The 23,585-nt window shown below is 43.1% G+C and overlaps 1 protein-coding gene across 4 annotated transcripts in view; it reads left to right on the top strand.

Moving 5' to 3' along the window:
• peak1 (pseudopodium-enriched atypical kinase 1) overlaps positions 1-23,585 on the top strand; it is a 260,615-nt gene that overhangs the window by 128,411 nt on the left and 108,619 nt on the right. For all 4 annotated transcript variants that reach the window (XM_036949921.1, XM_036949915.1, XM_021564336.2 and 1 more), the window contains one exon: positions 10,057-10,139. The gene's annotated coding sequence lies outside the window, so the exon portion shown is untranslated. The remainder of the gene's footprint in view (positions 1-10,056; positions 10,140-23,585) is intronic.

Genomic DNA, 23,585 nt, shown 5'->3' with positions numbered 1-23,585 from the left:
AGGAGCATTACCAAACAGTCAATCTGAGGACAGACACTGAAAGGCCTACACAGTTTTCACAATAGAACCCATTGACGTGATCGACTCCATTATGCGTTGACCAGGTTTTGGAGCTATTGAGTCTATTTCAATGGGCTTAATTGTTGTGTAATCTTTTGGAGGACTGAAGCACATCTGGATCATTTATAAATAATGCTAATTTAGACTGATGTCAACAACCGCGGTGCTATAACCTAAGACTACTGATGTACAGTAAGCATTTGAAGGATTCTATATGTAGTCTAAATCAATGTGTTACACACTTATCATATGGTCTCTTGTAGTGGCTTTGTAAATTAGTTGTTGCTTGCCATTATGTATTCCCATCCAAGGTTGCAATATGTTACTGTGTTAACCATGCGGCTCCATCCTCCTTATCCCTCTCTCATTTCCCTCCTCTGTTGGCCTAGCACTGCTTTGTCTCGTGTGATGGATCTGAACTTACCACGTGGTGACATGGTTAGCCTCTCTCCCAGTTCTGTTAATGAGAGTGAGAAACATCTAGGGTAGCATTCCAAATGGCACCCTATTCCCTACTTAGTGCACTTGATAAAGAGTAGGGTGAGACGATTCGCTAACTTGTAAGACACCATCTCCTTGTAGCGCTAATTGATACCAACCTAACCCCACACGGACTTGGTTGCAACTTGCTTCAACTCAGCCCAGAAACAAATTTGCATGTTTGCATTGTCTTTAAGTTTGACTTTGTTTGGTTTTTCAAGAGAGCCATAACTTCTAGAGCGCAACCTTTTCATAAACAAATCAGTGGCTTTCATGCTGCAAAGCCATGGGCAATTCCTATTCTGTAATCAACATTACATTTCACAGTTCGGCATTTCCATGTAAAAGGATCCATTAGCAGGAATATGTGAGGTGCCCCCCTGGACTCGGCAAACTGTAAACCGCATGTCCTAAGGCCACATTTATTGTAGCTGGGGACTTAATAAAGGACATCTAAGGAAAATGCTGTGTTGTGACTGAGTGTGTGACAAGAGAAAATCGGTTTTGTGTCATTTAGACGGAAAATGCGTACATTTTAGCATTTGAGTCACTTTTTAAAGGTGGTAAAAGTTCCAAATAAATGTGTAAAAGTAGCTACATTTGTTGCTAGGTGCTGTTTGGAAAAAAAAGTTGCCAGAGTAGTCTGAAAAGTTGCTAAATCTAGCAACAAAATTGCTAAGTTGCCATCACTGGCTGGGAACATGGACGTGTGCAAACAGACCAGCTTTGCCCCCCGGAAGGCAATCAGAGGCAAAACGACAGTACAGGGACAAATCACAAACTATAAAGGGAAAGCCAGCCAAAGCGCAGACAACGCCGGACAAGGTTAAACGCCACCTTAGTCTGCTTTGAGGAAAACACAAGACCTGCTGGCACGGCCCTCTGCCGATTACGAGGACTGTGAGCTCTCATTCTCCGTGGCCGACGCGAGTAAAACATTTAAACATGTTAACCCTCGCGAGGCTGCCGGCCCAGACAGCATCCCAAGCCGCGTCCTCAGAGCAGGTTTACGGACATATTCAGTCTCTCCCTATCCCAGTCTGTTGAGCCCACTTATACCCAAGAAAGCAAAGGTAATTTAACTAAATGACTATCGCCCCATAACACTCCTGTCATCGTGAAGTGCTTTGTGAGGCTATTTAAGGATTATATCACGTCCACCGTACCAAACACCCTAGACCCATATGAATTTGCATACCACCCCAACAGATTCACGCATGTTGCAATCACCATCGCAATGCACACTGCCCTATCTCGTCTGGACAAGAGGAATACTTATGTAAGTATGCTTTTCATTGACTACAGTTCAGCCTTCAACACCATAATGCTATCCAAGCGCATCACTAAGCTTGGGGCCCTGGGTCTGAACCCTACCCTGTGCAATTGGGTCTTGGACTTCCTGACAGGCCAACCCCAGGTGGTGAAGGCAACACCTCCGCCACGCTGATCCTCAACATGGGGGTTCCCACAAGGTTGGGTGCTTAACCCCCTCCTGTACTCCCTGTTCACCCATGAGGGCGTAGCCACACACGTCTCTAAATCAATCATCAAGTTTGCTGACGCGACAACAGTGGTAAGCCTGATTACCAACAACGACGAGACATCCTACAGGGAGGTGGTGATGGCCCTTGAGGAGTAATACCAGGCAAATAACCTCTCCCACAACATCAACAAAACAAAGGAGCAAATTGTGGACTTCAGAAGACCGCAGCAAGATCACACCCCCCATCTACATCGACTGGAGAGGGTGATAGCTTCAAGCTCCTCGGCGTGCACATGTTACTAGCTGTTGTTAGGTATCCTGCATTGTTACTAGCTGGCTACTCTACCCTGTACCTTAGAGGCCCTATATACATAGTCATTGAATTCTGGTCATTTTACTGTCCACAACATTGTTTTACCCATTTCATATTTTATCACAGGTTCAGTGAAGTGCTTATGTTTCTAGCTCCAACATTACGGTATACCGTGTGTGTATGCGTGTGTATGTATGTATATATTAGTTGAAGTCAGAAGTTTGCATACATCTTAGCCAAAAACATTTAAACTCAGTTTCACAATTCCTGACATTTAATCCTAGAAAAAATCAGTTTTAGGTCAGTTAGGATCACCACTTTATTTTAAGAATGTGAAATGTCAGAATAAAAGTAGAGAGAATTATGTATTTCAGCTTGTATTTCTTTCATCGCATTCCCAGTGGGTCATAAGTTTACATACACAATTAGTATTTGGTAGCATTGCCTTTAAAGTGTTTAACTTTAGTCAATCGTTTCAGGTAGCCTTCCACTAGCTTCCCACAATAAGTTGGGCGAATTTTGGCCCATTCCTCCTGACAGAGCTGGTGTAACAGTCAGGTTTGTAGTCCTCCTTGCTCCCACAGGCTTTTTCAGTTCTGCCCACACATTTTCCATATGATTGAGGTTAGGGCTTGTGATGGCCACTCCAATACCTTGACTTTGGTATCTTTAAGCCATTTTGCCACAACTTTGGAAGTATGCTTGGGGTCATTGTCCATTTGGAAGACCCATTTGCGACCAAGCGTTAACTTGCTGACTGATGTCTTGAGATGTTGCTTCAATATATTCACATCATTTTCCTCCTCATGATGCCATCTATTTTGTGAAGTGCACCAGTCCCTCCTGCAGCAAAGCACCCCCACAAAATGATGCTGCCACCCTCGTGCTTCACAGTTGGAATGGTGTTCTTCGGCTTGCAAGCCTCCCCCTTTTTCCTCCAAACATAACGATGGTCATTATGGCAAAAAAGTTATATTTTTGTCCTCCGACCAGAGGACATTTCTCCAAAAAGTATGAATTTGTCCCCATGTGCAGTTGCAAATCGTAGTCTGTTTTTTTTTATGGCGGTTTTGGAGCAGTGGCTTGTTCCTTGCTGAGCGGCCTTTCAGGTTATGTCGATATAGGACTCGTTTTACTGTGGATATAGATTTCTTTTGTACCTGTGTCCTCCAGCATATTCACAAGGTCCTTTGCTGTTGTTCTGGGATTGATTTGCACTTTTCACACCAAAGTACGTTCATCACTAGGAGACCGAACGAGTCTCCTTCCTGAGCTGTGTGATGGCTGCGTGGTCCCATGGTGTTTATACTTGCATACTATTGTTTGTACAGATGAACGTGGTACCTTCAGGCATTTGGAAATTGCTCCCAAGGATGAACTAGACTTGTGGAGGTCTTCAATTGTTTTTCTGAGGTCTTGGCTGATTTGATTTTCCCATGATGTCAAGCAAGAGGCATTGAGTTTGAAGGTAGGCCTTGAAATTCATCCACAGGTACACCTCCAATTGACTTAAATGATGTCAATAGCCCATCAGAAGCTTCTAAAGCCATGACATAATTTTCTGGAATTTTCCAAGCTGTTTAAAGGCACGGTCAACTTAGTGTATGTAAACTTCTGTCGTGCTAATGCACAGAAAACCCAGCCAACTGTATATTATCTGTGTCGTTGTTCAGCCACGACTCTGTGAAACATAAGTTATTACAGTTGTTAATGTCCAGTTGGTAGGATAATCTCAAATGGAGATCATCCAGTTTATTCTCCAGTGATTGCACGTTGGCTAATTGAACAGATTGTAGAGGCAACAAATTCTCACAAGCACCCTACTCTCCGCCTCCTGTATTTCCTTATTTTCTTCATGCGAATTACGGAGATTTGGGCCTTGTCTGGGAGCAACATATCCTTCGTGTCCGACTCATTAAAGATAAAATCTTTGTCCAGTTTGAGGTGAGTAATCGCAGTTCAGATATCCAGAAGCTCTTTTCGGTCATAAGAGACTGTAGCATCAACATTATGTGCAAAATAAGTTACAAACAATGAGGAAAAACATAAAATAGCACAATTGGTTAGAAGCCCATAAAACAGTAGCCATCCCTTCCAGCGCCATTCAATAACCAAAACCTATATTTTTTTTAAAGTCATGGTGTCATGTCATAGCTGACGCCCAATTATTTCTGCAGACATATTTGAATCCTAATTCAGAGCATTTCTTTAAGAGTTTTGGGAAAATTTGGTAGCATAAAAAACTGAGGGAGATTATACCTACATTCTGGCGCTTAACTTTTCATCACAGCTCCAACACCGGTGTGGTAGTGTCTGACCCGTCCTTCAGTTAACTGAGTGAACTCTGAGTCATATTTTTATGAGTCAACTCAGCATGTAGGCTGACCTTTGTTTGGAGCTTTTGGTAATGAAGCTATGTATGACTTGGGGAGGGAGTGATATGGTACGTGGTCTTCACTGGAATTTCCCATTAAATGTAGATTTTTTTTGTGATTACTGTGTCACTCGGGAGGCCCTAAGGCACTGCATCGCTGTGCCACTAGAGATTCTTGGTTCGAGTCCAGGCTCTGTCGCAGCCGACCACGAGACCCATGGGGCGGCGCACAATTGGCCCAGCATCGTCCGGGTTAGGGGAGGGTTTGGCCGGTAGGGTTGTCCTGGTCCCATCTCGGCCGCAAGTGCATGCTGACACGGTTGGCAGATGTACTGTGTTTCCTCCGACACATGGGTGTGGCTGACTTCTGGGTTAAATGGGCATTGTGTCAAGAAGCAATGTGGCTTGGTTGGATTGTGTTTCAGAGGACGCACGGCTCTCGACCTTCGCTTCTCCCGAGTCCGTGCGGGAGTTGCAGTGATAGGACAAGACTGTACCTACCAATTGGATACCATGAAATTGGGGGGTAAAAAAAAATAATAATAATAACAAACTCCGGGCAAGATATGGACAAATCTCTTTGGCCCAAGGCTTAAGAATTCCCACAGGTTATTTTTCCTTGTAACGTGTTTGGCTTTACAGCAGCAATTGGAACGTTAACGGGGCGCTTCAACCTAAATCCACAGTTAGTGAGTCTTGCTCTTTACCTGAAATATTGATATAAGTTTTACCATTGTTTATAGGCCTTAAAGACGGATTAGCTGACAACGTTGCGAAAACGATGCACACGCTTCAATGGGGCAGAAGGCTGTGTGGTGTTGTGATTCTGGATGGCCAGATGGCTAGCAACAATGACAAGAACCAGCCATGTGGGGAATCGTAGGTGGACGATGTAACTTGTTCTTTATACTATGTCTAGTTTTGCTAATATGGCTAAAATTCACTAGCTAGCTAACCAACAACTGTAGCAATGTATTTTGAGAGACAAGAAGTGCACATTGTGCAAATTTCTTAGTGTTTTCAATAAACTTTGGAGACTAAATATAGTTGACATGTTGTCAACAATCTAAGCCAAAGTTTTGCGCCATACTTGCGCACGCATCAGTTTTGTTGCTAAACATCAAAACCCTTCTATCGTAGCTTCTAAAACGGTCTCTCAGCCTCCCTCTTTTCAGTACGCTGCCTTTTTGTGGCCAGTCTCTGAAATCCCAGCAGGCCTCACCTGTTGGTTCATGGCCAACGGGGGTCCCCTAGCTGTCTGTCCACATAAATCAGCCTGCTAACACTTTGGAAAGGGCTCTCTGCAGTCGGCCCACAACCAATAAATATTGTCACACACACACAAGCAGGCGCATGCATAATGCACATACACACACATTCTTTGTGGGGACACACATTTCAGTCCCATTCAAAATCCTATTTTCCCCCAATCCCAAACTGAAATAACCCGTACTCTTACCCTAACCTTAATCTTAACCCAAAAACCTAACCCTAAAACTAACCCTTAATGTAATTCTAACACTAATTCTAACCTTAATCCTAAACCCCTTAGAAATAGCATTTGACCTCGTGAGGACTAACAAAATGTCCCCAGTTCATGAAATGTTTGTTTGTTGGGACTTCTGGTCCCCACAAGAATAGTTAAACACATCCACACGCCTGCAAGGACACACACACACACACACACACACACACACACAATTCCAAACTGGTGATGTTATGCTAATGCTGCTCTGCCTACGGCTCCTAACCTTCCCACTCTACTACTTTTATGAGAAAGAAAGAACTCTCCGCTGAAAAGGACTTTTCTCTTTCCTTTTATAGTGCATTACACCCACGTATCCAAAGCTATATATATACAGTGCCTTGCGAAAGTATTCGGCTCCCTTGAACTTTGCGACCTTTTGCCACATTTCAGGCTTCAAACATAAAGATATAAAACTGTATTTTTTTGTGAAGAATCAACAAGTGGGACACAATCATGAAGTGGAACGACATTTATTGTATATTTCAAACTTTTTTAACAAATCAAAAACTGAAAAATTGGGAGTGCAAAATTATTCAGCCCCCTTAAGTTAATACTTTGTAGCGCCACCTTTTGCTGCAATTACAGCTGTAAGTTGCTTGGGGTATGTCTCTATCAGTTTTGCACATCGAGAGACTGAAATTTTTTCCCATTCTTCCTTGCAAAACAGCTCGAGCTCAGTGAGGTTGGATGGAGAGCATTTGTGAACAGCAGTTTTCAGTTCTTTCCACAGATTCTCAATTGGATTCAGGTCTGGACTTTGAATTGGCCATTCTAACACCTGGATATGTTTATTTTTGAACCATTCCATTGTAGATTTCGCTTTATGTTTTGGATCATTGTCTTGTTGGAAGACAAATCTCCGTCCCAGTCTCACGTCTTTTGCAGACTCCATCAGGTTTTCTTCCAGAATGGTCCTGTATTTGGCTCCATCCATCTTCCCATCAATTTTAACCATCTTCCCTGTTCCTGCTGAAGAAAAGCAGGCCCAAACCATGATGCTGCCACCACCATGTTTGACAGTGGGGATGTTGTGTTCAGGGTGATGAGCTGTGTTACTTTTACGCCAAACATAACATCTTGCATTGTTGCCAAAAAGTTCAATTTTGGTTTCATCTGACCAGAGCACCTTCTTCCACATGTTTGGTGTGTCTCCCAGGTGGCTTGTGGCAAACTTTAAACAACACTTTTTATGGATATCTTTAAGAAATGGCTTTCTTCTTGCCACTCTTCCATAAAGGCCAGATTTGTGCAATATACGACTGATTTTTGTCCTATGGACAGAGTCTCCCACCTCAGCTGTAGATCTCTGCAGTTCATCCAGAGTGATCATGGGCCTCTTGGCTGCATCTCTGATCAGTCTTCTCCTTGTATGAGCTGAAAGTTTAGAGGGACGGCCAGGTCTTGGTAGATTTGCAGTGGTCTGATACTCCTTCCATTTCAATATTATCGCTTGCACAGTGCTCCTTGGGATGTTTAAAGCTTGGGAAATCTTTTTGTATCCAAATCCGGCTTTAAACTTCTTCACAACAGTATCTCGGACCTGCCTGGTGTGTTCCTTGTTCTTCATGATGCTCTCTGCGCTTTTAACGGACCTCTGAGACTATCACAGTGCAGGTGCATTTATACGGAGACTTGATTACACACAGGTGGATTGTATTTATCATCATTAGTCATTTAGGTCAACATTGGATCATTCAGAGATCCTTACTGAACTTCTGGAGAGAGTTTGCTGCACTGAAAGTAAAGGGGCTGAATAATTTTGCACGCCCAATTTTTCAGTTTTTGATTTGTTAAAAAAGTTTGAAATATCCAATAAATGTCGTTCCACTTCATGATTGTGTCCCACTTGTTGTTGATTCTTCACAAAAAAATACAGTTTTATATCTTTGTTTGAAGCCTGAAATGTGGCAAAAGGTCGCAAAGTTCAAGGGGGCCGACTTTCGCAAGGCACTGTGTGTGTATGTGTGTATATATATATATATATATATATATATATATATATGTGAAAGTATTCAGACCCCTTGACTTTTTCCACATTTTGTTACGTTACAGCCTTATTCTAAAATGGATTACATCTAAAAAAAAAAATCCTCATCATTCTGCACACAATACCTCAATGACAATGCGAAAACAGATACCTTATTTACAAAAGTATTCACACCCTTTGTAATGAGACTCGAAATTGAGCTTCGCTGCATCCTGTTTCCATTGAAAATCCTTGATGTTTCTACAACTTGATTGGAGTAAATTCAATTTATTGGACATGATTTGGAAAGGCACCTGCCTGTCTATATAAGGTCCCACAGTTGACAGTGCATGTCAGAGCAAAAACCAAGCCATGAGGTTGAAGGAATTTTCCGTAGAGCTCCGAGACAGGATTGTGTCGAGGCACAGATCTGGGGAAGGGTACCAAAACATTTCTGCAGCATTGAATGTCCCCAAGAACACAGTGGCCTCCATCATTCTTAAATGGAAGAAGTTTGGAACCACCAAGACTCTTCCTAGAGCTGGCTGCCCGTACAAACTGAGCAATCGGGGGAGAAGGGCCTTAGTTAGGGAGGTGACCAAGAACCCAATGGTCAGTCTGACAGAGCTTTGGAGTTCCTCTGTGGAGATGGGAGAACCTTCAAGAAGGACAACCATCTCTGCAGCACTCCACCAATCAGGCCTTCATGGTAGAGTGGCCAGAAGGAAACCACTCCTCAGTAAAAGGCACATGACAGCCTGCTTGGAGTTTGTCAAAAGGCATCTAAAGGACTCTCAGACCATGAGAAACCAAGATTGAACTATTTCGCCTGAATGCCAAGCGTCACGTCTAGAGGAAACTTGGCACCATCCCTATGGTCAAACGTGGTGGTGGCAGCATTATCCTCTAGTGATGTCTTTCAACGGCTGCGAGACTAGTCAGGATTTAGGGAAAGACTATTTCGATCTTGTCTCATCGCTGTAACTCCCCAAATGGCTCTGGAGGCGAAGCTCGAGTCATGCGCCCTCCAAAACAGGACCTGCCAAAATTGCTTCTTAACACCCTCCCGCTTAACCTGGAAGCCAGCCGCATCAATGTGTCGGAGGAAACCCCTTTCACCTGACTACCGAGGTCAGCCTGCAGGCGCCCGGACCGCCACAAGGAGTCGCAAGAGCATGATGAGCCAAGTAAAGCCCCCCTGGCCAAACCATCCCTTAACCCAGACGGCGCTGGGCCAATTGTGTGCCGCCCTATGGGACTCCCGATCACGGCCGGTTGTGATACAGCCCGGGATCAAACTAGGGTCCGTAGTGCGATGCAGTGCCTTAGACCGTTGTGCCACTCGGGAGCCCCGGCTTACAGAGAAAGCCTTGATGAAAACCTGCTCCAGAGCACTCAGGACCTCAGACTGGGGCGAAGGTTCACCTTCCAACAGGACAACGACCCTAAGCACACTGCCAAGACAACACAGGAGTGGCTTCGGGACAAGTCTCTGAATGTCCTTGTGTGGCCCAGCCAGAGCCCGGTATTGAACCAGATCGAACATCTCTGGCGAGACCATTGACACTGGTGTGTGCGTACATGTAGGAGGTGTATAATGTAATCTGTATTCTGATCTGTGTTCACTCACCCTGTGTGTCTGAATGAGTGACATGGTTATCATCTCAAGCAAGCAAATAACAATAGATCTTTCCCACTCTCTCTTTGTCCTCTCTCCCTCCTATCTCTCTCTACCTCTCCCTCCCCATCTCTCGCAATATCTATTTTTCTTCTTTCTCTGCCTCTTCCCCTCTGTTTCTCCCTTTCTCTTTCTCCATTTGATTCCTTGTCCCTCTTCCTCGCTCCCTCACAGACTCCAGCAGTGATAGTGTTGGTCCGACCACCGTTTGCTGGGAGCCGCTGGGAGTCCATGGCTGCTGTGTGATTCATTACACTGTAAGTTGCCTCCGTTCACTCTTCCTCTGTGCTGTAATATGTGTATGTGTGTCTGCGCCTCTCCCTCTAGCCTTACATTAGCTATATAGTGAAGTGTTACATGGAGTACAAGTGTGGGCAGACAACCAAGATACAGTATATTTTAGAATAGTATAACGGTACTAGAATATTCCTGCACTCTATGCCTTCAGGAAATGAGCAGTGTACTCACCTCTGATGACAAATCTTAGTGTCTCAAGAAAATAAACAACCATTACAATAGGTCAGGACAAAATCACACCCTAGAAATTCCCAGCGTTTACATTTTTTTCCTACAGTTGTTTGCCACCATGCTTGTTGTTTTGGTGATTTATCTCTTCGCCTTAATACCCTACAGCTAACGAAGTGCTTGTCCATATGTCTCAGGGCCCGTTTGCTGAAGACTGTAAAGAGCAGCCATGTGTGTTGCAGCCAAGGCTGCTTTCTGCTCAGCTGTGTTTGTGCAGCACTCTGTACCTCTGCTTCTCTTGTCACAGATGTTACTGTTTGTTTGTGCCAGTGGGGAAACTTCCCTTTAGTTACTGTATTATCCCTGAATACCTTTCTCCCATGGCTGCCCTTCATATTTTGTGAATGCGTGTGCGTGAGACACTCAACCACAGTCACACACACACACACACACACACACACACACACACAGAGAAATCCTACACATATGCATTCGCTCTCTCATATAAACACCGAACAGACACTCTCATATAAACACACACACACACACCCAAGAGCTCTGACATAACCAGAGAGTTGCAGTCAGCCTGGCAAGCTGAGAGGGTATGAGACAGGAGGTTGAATGTGAGCCCTCCTCTCTGCTGTGCCTCCTTCAGTCAGAGACATAGACTTGTCTCCTGGGCCTCGTGTCTAGGCCAGCTTCCTGACTTCCCTCGGATGGGACTGTGTGCTCTCCTTTTTGTCTGGGTAGGAGAGCAAAACGTTCCTGCTTTGTGTGGATTGTTTGGACTTCGCCTCCAGATGCAATGTGATTCCTCCCCAATGTCCGTAATCCAAAGAGCATAGAGTGTATTTCCATTGAAAATGCAAAGTCTTCAATGCAACAACCTGAGTTAGGACTTGGACATTGAAATGGAATCCACCTCACAACTCCATGGATGCTTTGTTCTCTAGAAGTAGGTGGGTCAATTATTGAATTATTAGTGCTTTGTAAAGTAAGTGGGTATGTTTATGTCCCCCCCGCCCCAGCAATGATGATATGAGGGAAGCTATAGTATAGAGGACATCCAAATTTGCCGCAGCCAAAACATGTTCCTCAAGACTGCCAAGTGTGAACTAACAGCCTGGGAATGAACACGTGAAACCTTAATGCTAGCAAACTGCTCGTCTTGAGACGAGTGTGAATTATTTGAATGATACCTGTCTGGATACATTTCATACATGTGTTGTGACACGTAGATTATAATATGTGCAGAGAATGGGAAGCCTGCCAGGTCAAAGTGATACGCTGCTGTATACAGGATGTGTACATAATATTATCATATTTCAATGATTAACCCTCTGTTTTTGTTGCTTAATATAATAGTATTGCACTGGAACATCACAGAATGTAGCATACATCTTTGCTTATTATTTTGTAAAGTTGCACTCTCCTGAGTAAGCCCATTGGCTATGCATCAGGTCTGGTCCTTGACTAGTTGAATCAGGTGTGGGCTGGAACAGAAGCCTGTATTCCCAGGAGTCCCCTGACCTAGCGTAGCTTTATGGCAGCCAGAGCCATAGCCAAACGCCTGTATACCCAGGAGTCCCCTGACCTAGCGTAGCTTTATGGCAGCCATAGCCAAAGTTGGTAAGTCATTACTGAAATAACTTTGGGTCTGTACTGAAAAGAACGGTCGGCCATTTTCCCATTATCCTCATCAGTATGGGTCTCGGCAGTGCCACGGGAAAGAGCTACATTTCACCCATCTCGGCTCCTCTCTGCCTCTCATGCCTTATTTGAGTTGTTACTGACTACTTGCTCTCCATCCTGCCATTTAAACATAACTCTTATAGTGAAATCAAATCATTCCCCGCCGCCCCCTTCTCTCACACACATACACACACTTCAGCCATGGCATTGGAGTAACCTCAGCCTGCAATCATGCATTGATCTCTGCCCTCAGTCTGTTGCTCTCCCCAGAGAGATGTAAAAGAGGGTGAAGACTCTCTTTCACACACTCACCCATGCTCCTTCCTCATATAGGAATACAGTTAGGCACTGATGATGCCCCAAGGCTACAGAAAGTCACACGTTTGAGCTCATCCCCGATTTAGAGCAAATGGAGAGGATGGGCAACTGAAACAAGTGGACAAATTGACGCTGGCATTAAGGGCCCGGCCTCGAATCGGTAGTGAAAACTTGACATTTTGAATGTCAAGTTCTGGGAGAAAATATAGCACATACTTAGTTAGGCTCAAGGTTAGAAATGACGCTTTTTGCACACCACTGTGAAACGTGTCCTTGGTCTCTATTCGTCTGAGTGTTTTTAGACCTAACGCTAAAATTCCCTCTGATCCTGGCCTCGTTTCCCAGAGCCTTTTGTATTGACTACGTTCGTCCTAGCTTTCTTCTTATCTGCTCGTCATTCATTCCCTTATGCCATAGTTGTACATCTCAATTGTCAGTAGAAACCACATTTGTTTTAAGCAAGTAAAAGTTAGACTCAGCAATATGATATTGTCAGTCTTTGATTCTCTTCTTCTCCTTGCATTCCATAGAGCTGTGTTAACTTTATGTACGCGTTGACGTAGAGTAGGCTATAAATGTTAATCCCGAGAAAAAAAGAAAAAAAAATGCATATTATCTCAGGTAAACCTGTATTTCCCACCAAAACCAGAAGTGTCATTCTAAAGCATAAAAAACTCTGGGACAGAATCATTCTAAAAGCCAATTTATGCTCCGAAAATATGTTTGGAGGCTCCATATGGAGGGTGTGAAATTATAAAAAAATATAAAGCTTAAAATTATAAACATTCAACATTGGCCATGCTGTCAATCCAGCATGACTTCTGCCGTGCTCAAAACAACTAGAAACTGGGAAATCTCAGACTTCAGTGAGTTCAAGACAACTGGGAACTCTGGGGGGAAAAAAACGAGCTCCGACTGGGGAAGATACATTTTGAACGGCCATCCAACTAGGAATTGCAAGTCGGGAACTTAGGCCTCTTTGTAGAGCTCCGACCTGAAGATCACTGGCGTCATCATGATTCAACTTTGTTTTTTTTTTCCAGAGTCTTCTCTTGAAAGCACCATAAATCCAGAGAATGACAGACTTTATTATTCTTTCTTTTTTTTATCGTTATCCAACTAAGCAAGTCAATGTTCACCTCATAATTTAGCCTACTGTTCTGACTTAGTGGTGCACATGTAACCTATAGCCAGTTTTAGAGAAATATAAAAATTGAATATTGTAAGAGATTTGATTGTCTGCTTATATTCTCCCTTTATTTATCCTACGGTTCTGACTTGGTGTGCTGTAAGAACGACCCATGTTCTGAATTGTTTTGCAGTACATTTCAAAAGGGCCTCCCGAGTGGTGCAGCTGTCTAATGCACTGCATCACAGTGTTAGAGGTGTCACTACAGACCCGGGTTCAATCCCGGGCTGTATTTCAACCGGCCGTGATCGAGAGTCGAATAGGGCGGCGCACAATTGGCCCAGCTTCGTCCGGGTTAGGGGTGGGTTTGGCCGTTATTGTAAATAAGTGACTGACTTGCCTAGTTAAAGATAGATTAAATAAAAAAAATAAAAAGTCCAGAACAAATAGTTATTGACTACGTTCGTCCTAGCTTTCTTCTTATCTGCTCGTCATTCATTCCTTTATGCCATAGTTGTACATCTCAATTGTCAGTAGAAACCACATTTGTTTTAAGCAAGTCAGCCATATCAGCTATCTTTTTTAAAAAAGGCAGTAAATGAGGCTGAATGAACTGTTCCTCTGCCAGACAAGGCTCCACTGATAGCCAAGTGTAGCAGTGGTAAGGTGTTGGGACTCTGCTGTTGGGACAGGTTTATGTAGGCCCTAACAGTTTGTGGGCACCATCTGTCACCGTTATAATGCAATTAATGTATTGTTTAGTGTTGTGTTGTGTAGTGACTTTGCTGGCATGCATCCCCCCCAAATGTTTTTGTCCTGCCACCTCGTGTTTCCATCTCCTTTACTCCTTTCTTGAGCACGCAGACAGGCTGTCAACAGTTTAGTGAAATATCTTTTGTTGCATAAACATATTACTATCAGTGTTCCCGACTAGATTTCACTTGGTTTCCCAAATGAAGCACTGGGTAGCTGCAGGAACAAGGTTGGAGATCCCATGGCATACAGTTTAGGTGAAATAAGTGTTCTATTTATTCCTTAGCTACTCATATCATCAATTTTAGAATAAGGCTGTAATGTAACAAAATGTGGAAAAGGTCAAAGGGTCTGAATACTTTCAGAATGCAGTGTATGATTTGACTTCAATGACATTCTAAGGTTTGTATCATTCACAACTAAAGTTGACAAAAAACGGATCACTTTTAAGCTCAACATTTGCCACTTCATATGCGCATTCGCTCGTATAATGGGAAAAATATATGTTCTATTTCAGTTCAATTATATTCGTCTTACTATAAAATATATAGAGATAGATAGAGTTGAAGTCGGAAGTTTACATACACTTAGGTTGGAGTCATTATAACTCGTTTTTCAACCACTTCACACATTTCTTGTTAACAAACTATAGTTCTGGCAAGTCGGATTTGGACATTTACGTTGTGCATGACACAAGTAAATTTTCCAACAGTTGTTTCAGACAGATTATTTCACTTATAATTCACTGTATCAGAATACCAGTGAGTCAGAAGTTTACATACACTAAGTTGACTGCCTTTAAACATCTTGGAAAATTCCAGAAAATTATGTCATGGCTTTATAAGCTTCTGATGGGCTAATTGACATAATTTGAGTCAACTGGAGGTGTACCTGTGGATGTATTTCAAGGCCTACTTTCAAACTCAGTGCCTCTTTGCTTGACATCATGGGAAAATCTAAAGAAATCAGCCAAGACCTCAGAAAAAAAATTGTAGACCTCCACAAGTCTGGTTCATCCTTGGGAGCATTTTTCAAACACCTGAAGGTACCACGTTCATCTGTACAAACAATAGTACGCAGGTATAAACACCATGAGACCACGCAGCTGTCATACCGCTCAGGTTGGAGACGTGTTCTGTCTCCTAGAGATGAACGTACTTTGGTGCGAAAAGTGAAAATCAATCCCAGAACAACAGCAAAGGACCTTGTGAAGATGCTGGAGGAAACCGGTACAAAAGTATCTATATCCACAGTAAAACGATTCCTATATTGACATAACCTGAAAGACCGCTCAGCAAGGAAGAAGCCACAATGACCATCATTATGTTTGGAGGAGAAAGGGGGAGGATTTGAAGCCGAAGAACACCATCCCAACCGTGAAGCACAGGGGTGGCAGCATCATGTTGTGGGGGTGCTTTGCTGCAGGAGGGACTGGTGCACTTCACGAAATAGATGGCATCATGAGGAGAGAAAAGTACGTGGATATATTGAAGCAACATCTCAAGACATCAGTCAGGAAGTTAAAGCTTGGTCACAAAAGGGTCTTCCAAATGGACAATGACCCCAAGCATACTTCCAAAGACCCCAAGCATACTTCCCAAGCATACTTCCAAAGTGGCAAAATGGCTTAAGGACAACAATGCCAAGGTATTGGAGTGGCCATCACAAAGCCCTGACTCCTATAGAAAATGTGTTGGTAGAACTGAAAAATTGTGTGAGAGCAAGGAGGCCGACAAACCTGACTCAGTTACACCAGCTCTGTCAGGAAGAATGGGCCAAAATTCACCCAACTTATTGTGGGAAGCTTGTGGAAGGCTACCCGAAACATTTGACCCAAGTTAAACAATTTAAAGGCAATGCTACCAAATACTAATTGAGTATATGTAAACTTCTGACCCACTGGGAATGTGATGAAAGAAATAAAAGCTGAAATAAATAATTCTCTACTATTATTCTGACATTTCACATTCTTAAAATAAAGTGGTGATCCTAACTGACCTAAAACTGTTTTTTTTCTAGGATTAAATGCCAGGAATTGTGAAAAACTGAGTTTAAATGTTTTTGGCTAAGGTGTATGTAAACTTCCCACTTCAACTGTATAAGCATACTGTATCTTGTCAGCTAAATGAACAACCCTACAGCCTATGCCATGGACCGTAGCCAGATAACATACAGTAGACCAACTCATATTCTGTTCACCTGAAAAACATTTTCTTCTTATCATGATGTTTCTTTAGACCTGACTAAAATAAATAGTGGATTTGTGGTTTACTGTACCGGCAGTCTTTTGCAATACAGTAACTGTCTGACAGATTTTCATGACCGCTACAGCCCTAGTCCTATATAAACACATTCTCCCTGGACAACTTCCTTCACAACAGCTCTACTCAATAGTTCTGCTCTGAGAAGCGCAAAACGTATGAATGCCCTGACTTCTGTAGAGGCCTTATCACCATACATGCTGTATAGCCACTTCAGATGTCAGGCTGACCATGCAGACCTTTTAAAGCTCAAATGAAATAATGCGGAGTCGGACAACCATTTGGTTCAAACACCCCCCCAGGACCAACTCTTCAAAAGGCCCCCGCCCCATGGCCCAACTCGCAACTCATCAGTCTGTGGTCCTAATAGCGCGTGGGGGGGAAAAAGGAGCAGGGCCCGACGGCAGAACATTTAAATATGTCTAGATTCGAGCTTTGATTGATACTGTATGACAATTGAGCCAGATGAGAGCCTTACATTAAAATACATTTTATGAGCCCAAGCCCAAAAAAATGGACCAACGATTGTCCTGTTATCCAATACATACTATAGGCTTTCCCATGTATTACACGCAACAGAAAATCATAAAAGCCCATAGATCTATTCTCTCTTGGGTAAATAAATGAAACAAGCTCCAGTTGTCTTTTTGTGTGGACTATTTCTGTACTGCATTATAATATACTGTATTAGGCCTATATAGACTGATATTACACACCTCTTACTACGAAATTGGGGAGAAAAAGGGGTAAAATTCAAAAAAATAAATTATACTGACACCATCTAACAATTTCCCCCTCCAGAAATGAGCGCAATAACACATTGGTCAAATTATTTGTAAAATAATATTGTAACATATTGGACAAAACATACAGTGCCTTGCGAAAGTATTCGGCCCCCTTGAACTTTGCGACCTTTTGCCACATTTCAGGCTTCAAACATAAAGATATAACATAAAGATATAAAACTATTTTTTTGTGAAGAATCAACAACAAGTGGGACACAATCATGAAGTGGAACGACATTTATTGGATATTTCAAACTTTTTTAACAAATCAAAAACTGAAAAATTGGGCGTGCAAAATTATTCAGCCCCCTTAAGTTAATACTTTGTAGCGCCACCTTTTGCTGCGATTACAGCTGTAAGTCACTTGGGGTATGTCTCTATCAGTTTTGCACATCGAGAGACTGAAATTTTTTCCCATTCTTCCTTGCAAAACAGCTCGAGCTCAGTGAGGTTGGATGGAGAGCATTTGTGAACAGCAGTTTTCAGTTCTTTCCACAGATTCTCGATTGGATTCAGGTCTGGACTTTGACTTGGCCATTCTAACACCTGGATATGTTTATTTTTGAACCATTCCATTGTAGATTTTGCTTTATGTTTTGGATCTTGTCTTGTTGGAAGACAAATCTCCGTCCCAGTCTCAGGTCTTTTGCAGACTCCATCAGGTTTTCTTCCAGAATGGTCCTGTATTTGGCTCCATCCATCTTCCCATCAATTTTAGCCATCTTCCCTGTCCCTGCTGAAGAAAAGCAGGCCCAAACCATGATGCTGCCACCACCATGTTTGACAGTGGGGATGGTGTGTTCAGGGTGATGAGTTGTGTTGCTTTTACGCCAAACATAACGTTTTGCATTGTTGCCAAAAAGTTCAATTTTGGTTTCATCTGACCAGAGCACCTTCTTCCCTTATGTTTGGTGTGTCTCCCAGGTGGCTTGTGGCAAACTTTAAACAACACTTTTTATGGATATCTTTAAGAAATGGCTTTCTTCTTGCCAATCTTCCATAAAGGCCAGATTTGTGCAATATACGACTGATTGTTGTCCTATGGACAGAGTCTCCCACCTCAGCTGTAGATCTCTGCAGTTCATCCAAAGTGATCATGGGCCTCTTGGCTGCATCTCTGATCAGTCTTCTCCTTGTATGAGCTGAAAGTTTAGAGGGACGGCCAGGTCTTGGTAGATTTGCAGGGGTCTGATACTCCTTCCATTTCAATGTTATCGCTTGCACAGTGCTCCTTGGGATGTTTAAAGCTTGGGAAATATTTTTGTATCCAAATCCGGCTTTAAACTTCTTCACAACAGTATCTCGGACCTGCCTGGTGTGTTCCTTATTCTTCATGATGCTCTCTGCGCTTTTAACGGACCTCTGAGACTATCACAGTGCAGGTGCATTTATACGGAGACTTGATTACACACAGGTGGATTGTATTTATCATCATTAGTCATTTAGGTCAACATTGGATCATTCAGAGATCCTCACTGAACTTCTGGAGAGAGTTTGCTGCACTGAAAGTAAAGGGGCTGAATAATTTTGCACACCCAATTTTTCAGTTTTTGATTTGTTAAAAAAGTTTGAAATATCCACAAATATCCACTTCATGATTGTGTCCCACTTGTTGTTGATTCTTCACAAAAAAATACAGTTTTATATCTTTATGTTTGAAGCCTGAAATGTGGCAAAAGGTCGCAAAGTTCAAGGGGGCCGAATACTTTCGCAAGGCACTGTACATACAATACGTATTTAATTTAACTGTGTACATAATGTTGCTTCTACCGTCTCTTACGACCGTTAATAACTTCTAGACATCAGAACAGCGATTACCGCGGACATTGAGAAACTTTTTCCTTTAAAGAGTCCGACGGGAAGACTTTCCTGCTTTCACTGGAACAGGCCCAGATCCCCGCCTTTTGCGTGAAGAAAGACGCAGGAATAGTGGCTGCAGATCGGGCAGCCCTCTGAGAATCCGGAGGCGAGCGAGTAAACTCCCACTGCCATCCATTGTTCTTGCTGACGTGCAACCGTTGGAAAATAAAGTTGATGACCTACGTTTTAAGATTATCCTACCAACGGGACATTAAAAACTGTAACATCTTATGTTTCACCGAGACGTGGCTGAACGATGATGATACGGACAATATAGAGCTAGCGGGATTTTCCATGCACCGGCAGAACAGAGACGCTACCTACGAGGGGTGGGGTGTGTGTGTCTATTTGTCAATAATTGCTGGTGTGCAATGTCTAATATTTAAAAAGTCTCGAGGTATTGCTCGCCTGTACCTTATGATAAGCTGTTGACCACACTATCCACCAAGAGAGTTGTCATCTATATTATTCATAGTCGTCTATTTACCACCACAGAACGAAGCTGGCACTAAGACAACTCTCAACCAACTCTATAAGGCCATAAGCAAAGAAGAAAATACTCACCCAGAAGCGGTGTTCCTAGTGGGACTTTAATGCAGGCAAATTAAATTTATTTATATAGCCCTTCGTACATCAGCTGATATCTCAAAGTACTGTACAGAAACCCAGCCTAAAACCCCAAACAGCAAGCAATGCAGGTGTAGAAGCACGGTGGCTAGGAAAAACTCCCTAGAAAGGCCAAAACCTAGGAAGAAACCTAGAGAGGAACCAGGCTATGTGGGGTGGCCAGTCCTCCTCTGGCTGTGCCGGGTGGAGATTATAACAGAACATGGCCAAGATGTTCAAATGTTCATAAATGACCAGCATGGTCAAATAATAATAATAAGGCAGAACAGTTGAAACTGGAGCAGCAGCACGGCCAGGTGGACTGGGGACAGCAAGGAGTCATCATGTCAGGTAGTCCTGAGGCATGGTCCTAGGGCTCATGTCCTCCTAGAGAGAAATAAAGAGAGAATTAGAGAGAGCATACTTAAATTCACACAGGACACCGGATAGGACAGGAGAAGTTCTCCAGATATAACAAACTGACCCTAGCCCCCCGACACATAAACTACTGCAGCATAAATATTGGAGGCTGAGACAGGAGGGGTCAGGAGACACTGTGGCCCCATCCGATGACACCCCCGGACAGGACCAAACAGAAAGGATATAAATAACCCCACCCACTTTGCCAAAGCACAGCCCCCACACCACTAGAGGGATAACTTCAACCACCAACTTACCATCCTGAGACAAGGCCGAGTATAGCCCACAAAGATCTCCGCCACGGCACAACCCAAGGGGGTTCATCTGTTTTTCCAAATTTTTACCAGCATGTCACATGTGCAACCAGAGAAAAAAAATCCTAGACCACCTTTACTCCACACACAGCGATGCATACAAAGCTCTCCCCCGCCCTCCATTTGGCAAATCTGACAATAATTCTATCCCCCTGATTCCTGCTTACAAGCAGAAACTAAAGCAGGAAGTACCAGTGACTCGCTCAATACGGAAGTGGTCAGATGACGCGGATGCTAGACCACAGGACTGTTTTGCTAGCACAAACTGGAAATGTTATGTGATTCATCCAATGGCATTGAGGAGTACACCACCTTAGTCATCGGCTTCATCAGTCCCCACAGTGACTGTATGTACATATCCCAACCAGAAGTCATGGATTACAGGCAACATCCGCATCGAGCTAAAGGCTAGAGCTGCCGCTTTCAAGGATCGGGACGCTAATCCGGACGCTGATAAAAAAAATCCTGCTTTGCCCTCAGACGAACTATCAAACAAGCAAAGCGTCAATACAGGATTAAGATTGAATCCTACTACACCGGCTCTGAAGCTCGTTGGATGTGGCAGGGCTTGAAAACTATTACGGACTACAAAGGGAAACCCAGACGTGAGCTTCCCAGTGACGGTAGCCTACCAGATGAGCTAAATGCCTTTTATGCTTGCTTTTAGGCAAGCAACACTGAAGCATGCACAAGAGCACCAGCTGTTCTGGATGACTGTGTGATAATGCTCTCGGTATCCGATGTGAACAAAACCTTTAAACAGGTCAACATTCACAAAGCCGCCGGGACAGACGGATTACCAGGATGTGTACTCAAAGCATGCGCGGACCAACTGTCAAGTGTCTTCACTGACATTTTCAACCTCTCCCTGACCGAGTCTAATACATACATCTTTCAAGCAGACCACCATAGTCCCTGTGCCCAAGGAAGCGAAGGTAACCTGCCTAAATTATTACCGCCCCATGAGAAAATGTTTTATTTAATACATTTTAGAATAAGGCTGCAACGTAATAAAAGGTGGAAAAAGTCGAGGGGTCTGAATACTTTCCGAATGCACTATACTACCTTGCGGTTGTCTGATCTTTCTATTCATGAATCATTTTGTTTGCAAAGGAAAAGTAAATGTCGACTGTTTTAGCATTTTCAATGTGCGCCTCAGCAGAAACATTTGTTCATGTCCCATATGCTTTTGGCATTGCGACAATAACTTTGTCTCTCACAAGTTCACACAAACACCAGTAAGTACATACACGTGCACATGTACATACACACACACTTGCGCTTTTTGTCCTTGTTTCTGAAGACTGGCGTCAGTGAAGATCTCTCAGGGTGTCATCTTAAGGACACAACTAGAGTCACTCTGAAAGCCTCTGTTGACATCTGTTGCTATTGGAGAGGTATTCAGCGCTGGTTAAGAAAGACGGTTCATGTGGAGGTCTTGCCCTTCATTGTGCATGAAACTCAAAGTTCTTGGAGACTAATAATATGTAGATGTTTTTATGCGTTCTGAAAACACTGGGTGGTTTGGGGGTTGTCTCCCCTGGTTTATACGTTGTAGTTGTGCTCAGTGGATTAAGAAATGAAAGGGAAAGGTGTTTGAGTGAGTCATGAAGACTGAACTTGAAGAAATTTGCCTGAATATTTCAGTCATCTTTTCCCTACTTGTTCTTGGTACTGATGTTGCTCATTTTCTGTTGAAGTATTTAAGTGTCTGTTAACAAAAAAAATGTGTTTGCTTTGCATGTGTGTGTGTGTGTTAATCTGTGTGTGTAAGCTTGTGTGTGCATGTGTTGGTCTGAGTGTACTAAGCCCACACATCTCTCAGTGCTGCCTGTTCTCTGTCTGCACTCTGTCTGCCGGTTGGTGGGTGCCCCCGGGGCAGCATGCATCTTCCCCCTGGGACTCTGCGGAGTCTTTCCCATGGTATAACTCCCAGACCTTCCGCAACAGCACACAGCCCTGGAATGCACTTTCTTTCCTTCTCTCTCGCTCTCGGCAAGACAAAATGCCCCAGAATTTGAAGAATGCAGGGCTGTTCTGTTTCTCATTGAGTGGCAGAGAGGCCAGGGGGATAGGGGGGGAAAACAGGCCTAGGAGGCTCATTAACCCTTCCAGGGGTACGGAACGTACCCAAAAACCAATCTGTTACCGCAAATTGCTTGTACTTTAGTGGGAACATTTGAAGAAAGTTCAAATGTAAAGTTTTCAGAACGTCCGGGACTACGTTGGAATATTACTTAACTTTGTCGGAGCGTTTATTTACTTATTTGTATTGGATGGATGGATGGATGGATGACAAACAAAAGGAAACAATAGTAGAAATGAGTGTTTATGTGATTCTGTGTATCTCTAAGCACGTCTCCATCCAACCATTTCATGTGGATGAATTACCTGACGCATGAAAAAAGGCACGACCAAGCTAATGGAAACATGAAATTCCGGTACAATTTTTTTAAATGCAGACAGACAATTTGTTTGCTCGACATAGTTGGATCTTTTTGTGTCGGTAGAATGTATGAAATAAGTTATGAAATGAGTTATGAACTTCACAGGGTGGTGAATGTGCAAGGTGATGAGCTGGATACTCTTTTCCATGATGGATGGCTGCTTTTTGACAAATACTAATAATATCACTCTTCTCCATAATCATCTCGTAATGTAGGTAGCCTACCCCCCACTGTATCTGGGAGCTGTTGGCTAGAGAGGATGTTTCAAGAGTGGGTACATCTGCTAAGTAACCAACAGTTTTTGTGACAAAACCATCAGTAGAATTGAAAATGAGATGGAAACCCATTTAACTTGTGTTTTTCATTCGGTACATTGGAATTTAACTGTCAGTCATTTTTATGTGCATTAAGTCATCACGCACAGGCTATTATCCACATAATGTCAGTTTGATGGAAACAAATCTCTGGTTGGAAAATGTGCACATTGTTTTATGCAGATTTTAGAACATTTGCATGAAAATCTGTTGCAAATTGGAACAGCTACTGGCTGTTTATTTTTGCCACAGCAAGCCTTGTGTTGAATCCCCTCAGCATCTTGCATTGTAAATCTGTTTAGAGAAAATCTAGTGTGAATAAGCGCCCTCTGGGAACAC

The sequence above is a fragment of the Oncorhynchus mykiss genome, chromosome 2, assembly GCF_013265735.2.
Source record: "Oncorhynchus mykiss isolate Arlee chromosome 2, USDA_OmykA_1.1, whole genome shotgun sequence".
NCBI classification, from domain to species: domain Eukaryota; kingdom Metazoa; phylum Chordata; class Actinopteri; order Salmoniformes; family Salmonidae; genus Oncorhynchus; species Oncorhynchus mykiss.
Note: the sequence above shows the minus strand (reverse complement) of the source record. Positions and strands in the feature narration are given on the sequence as shown.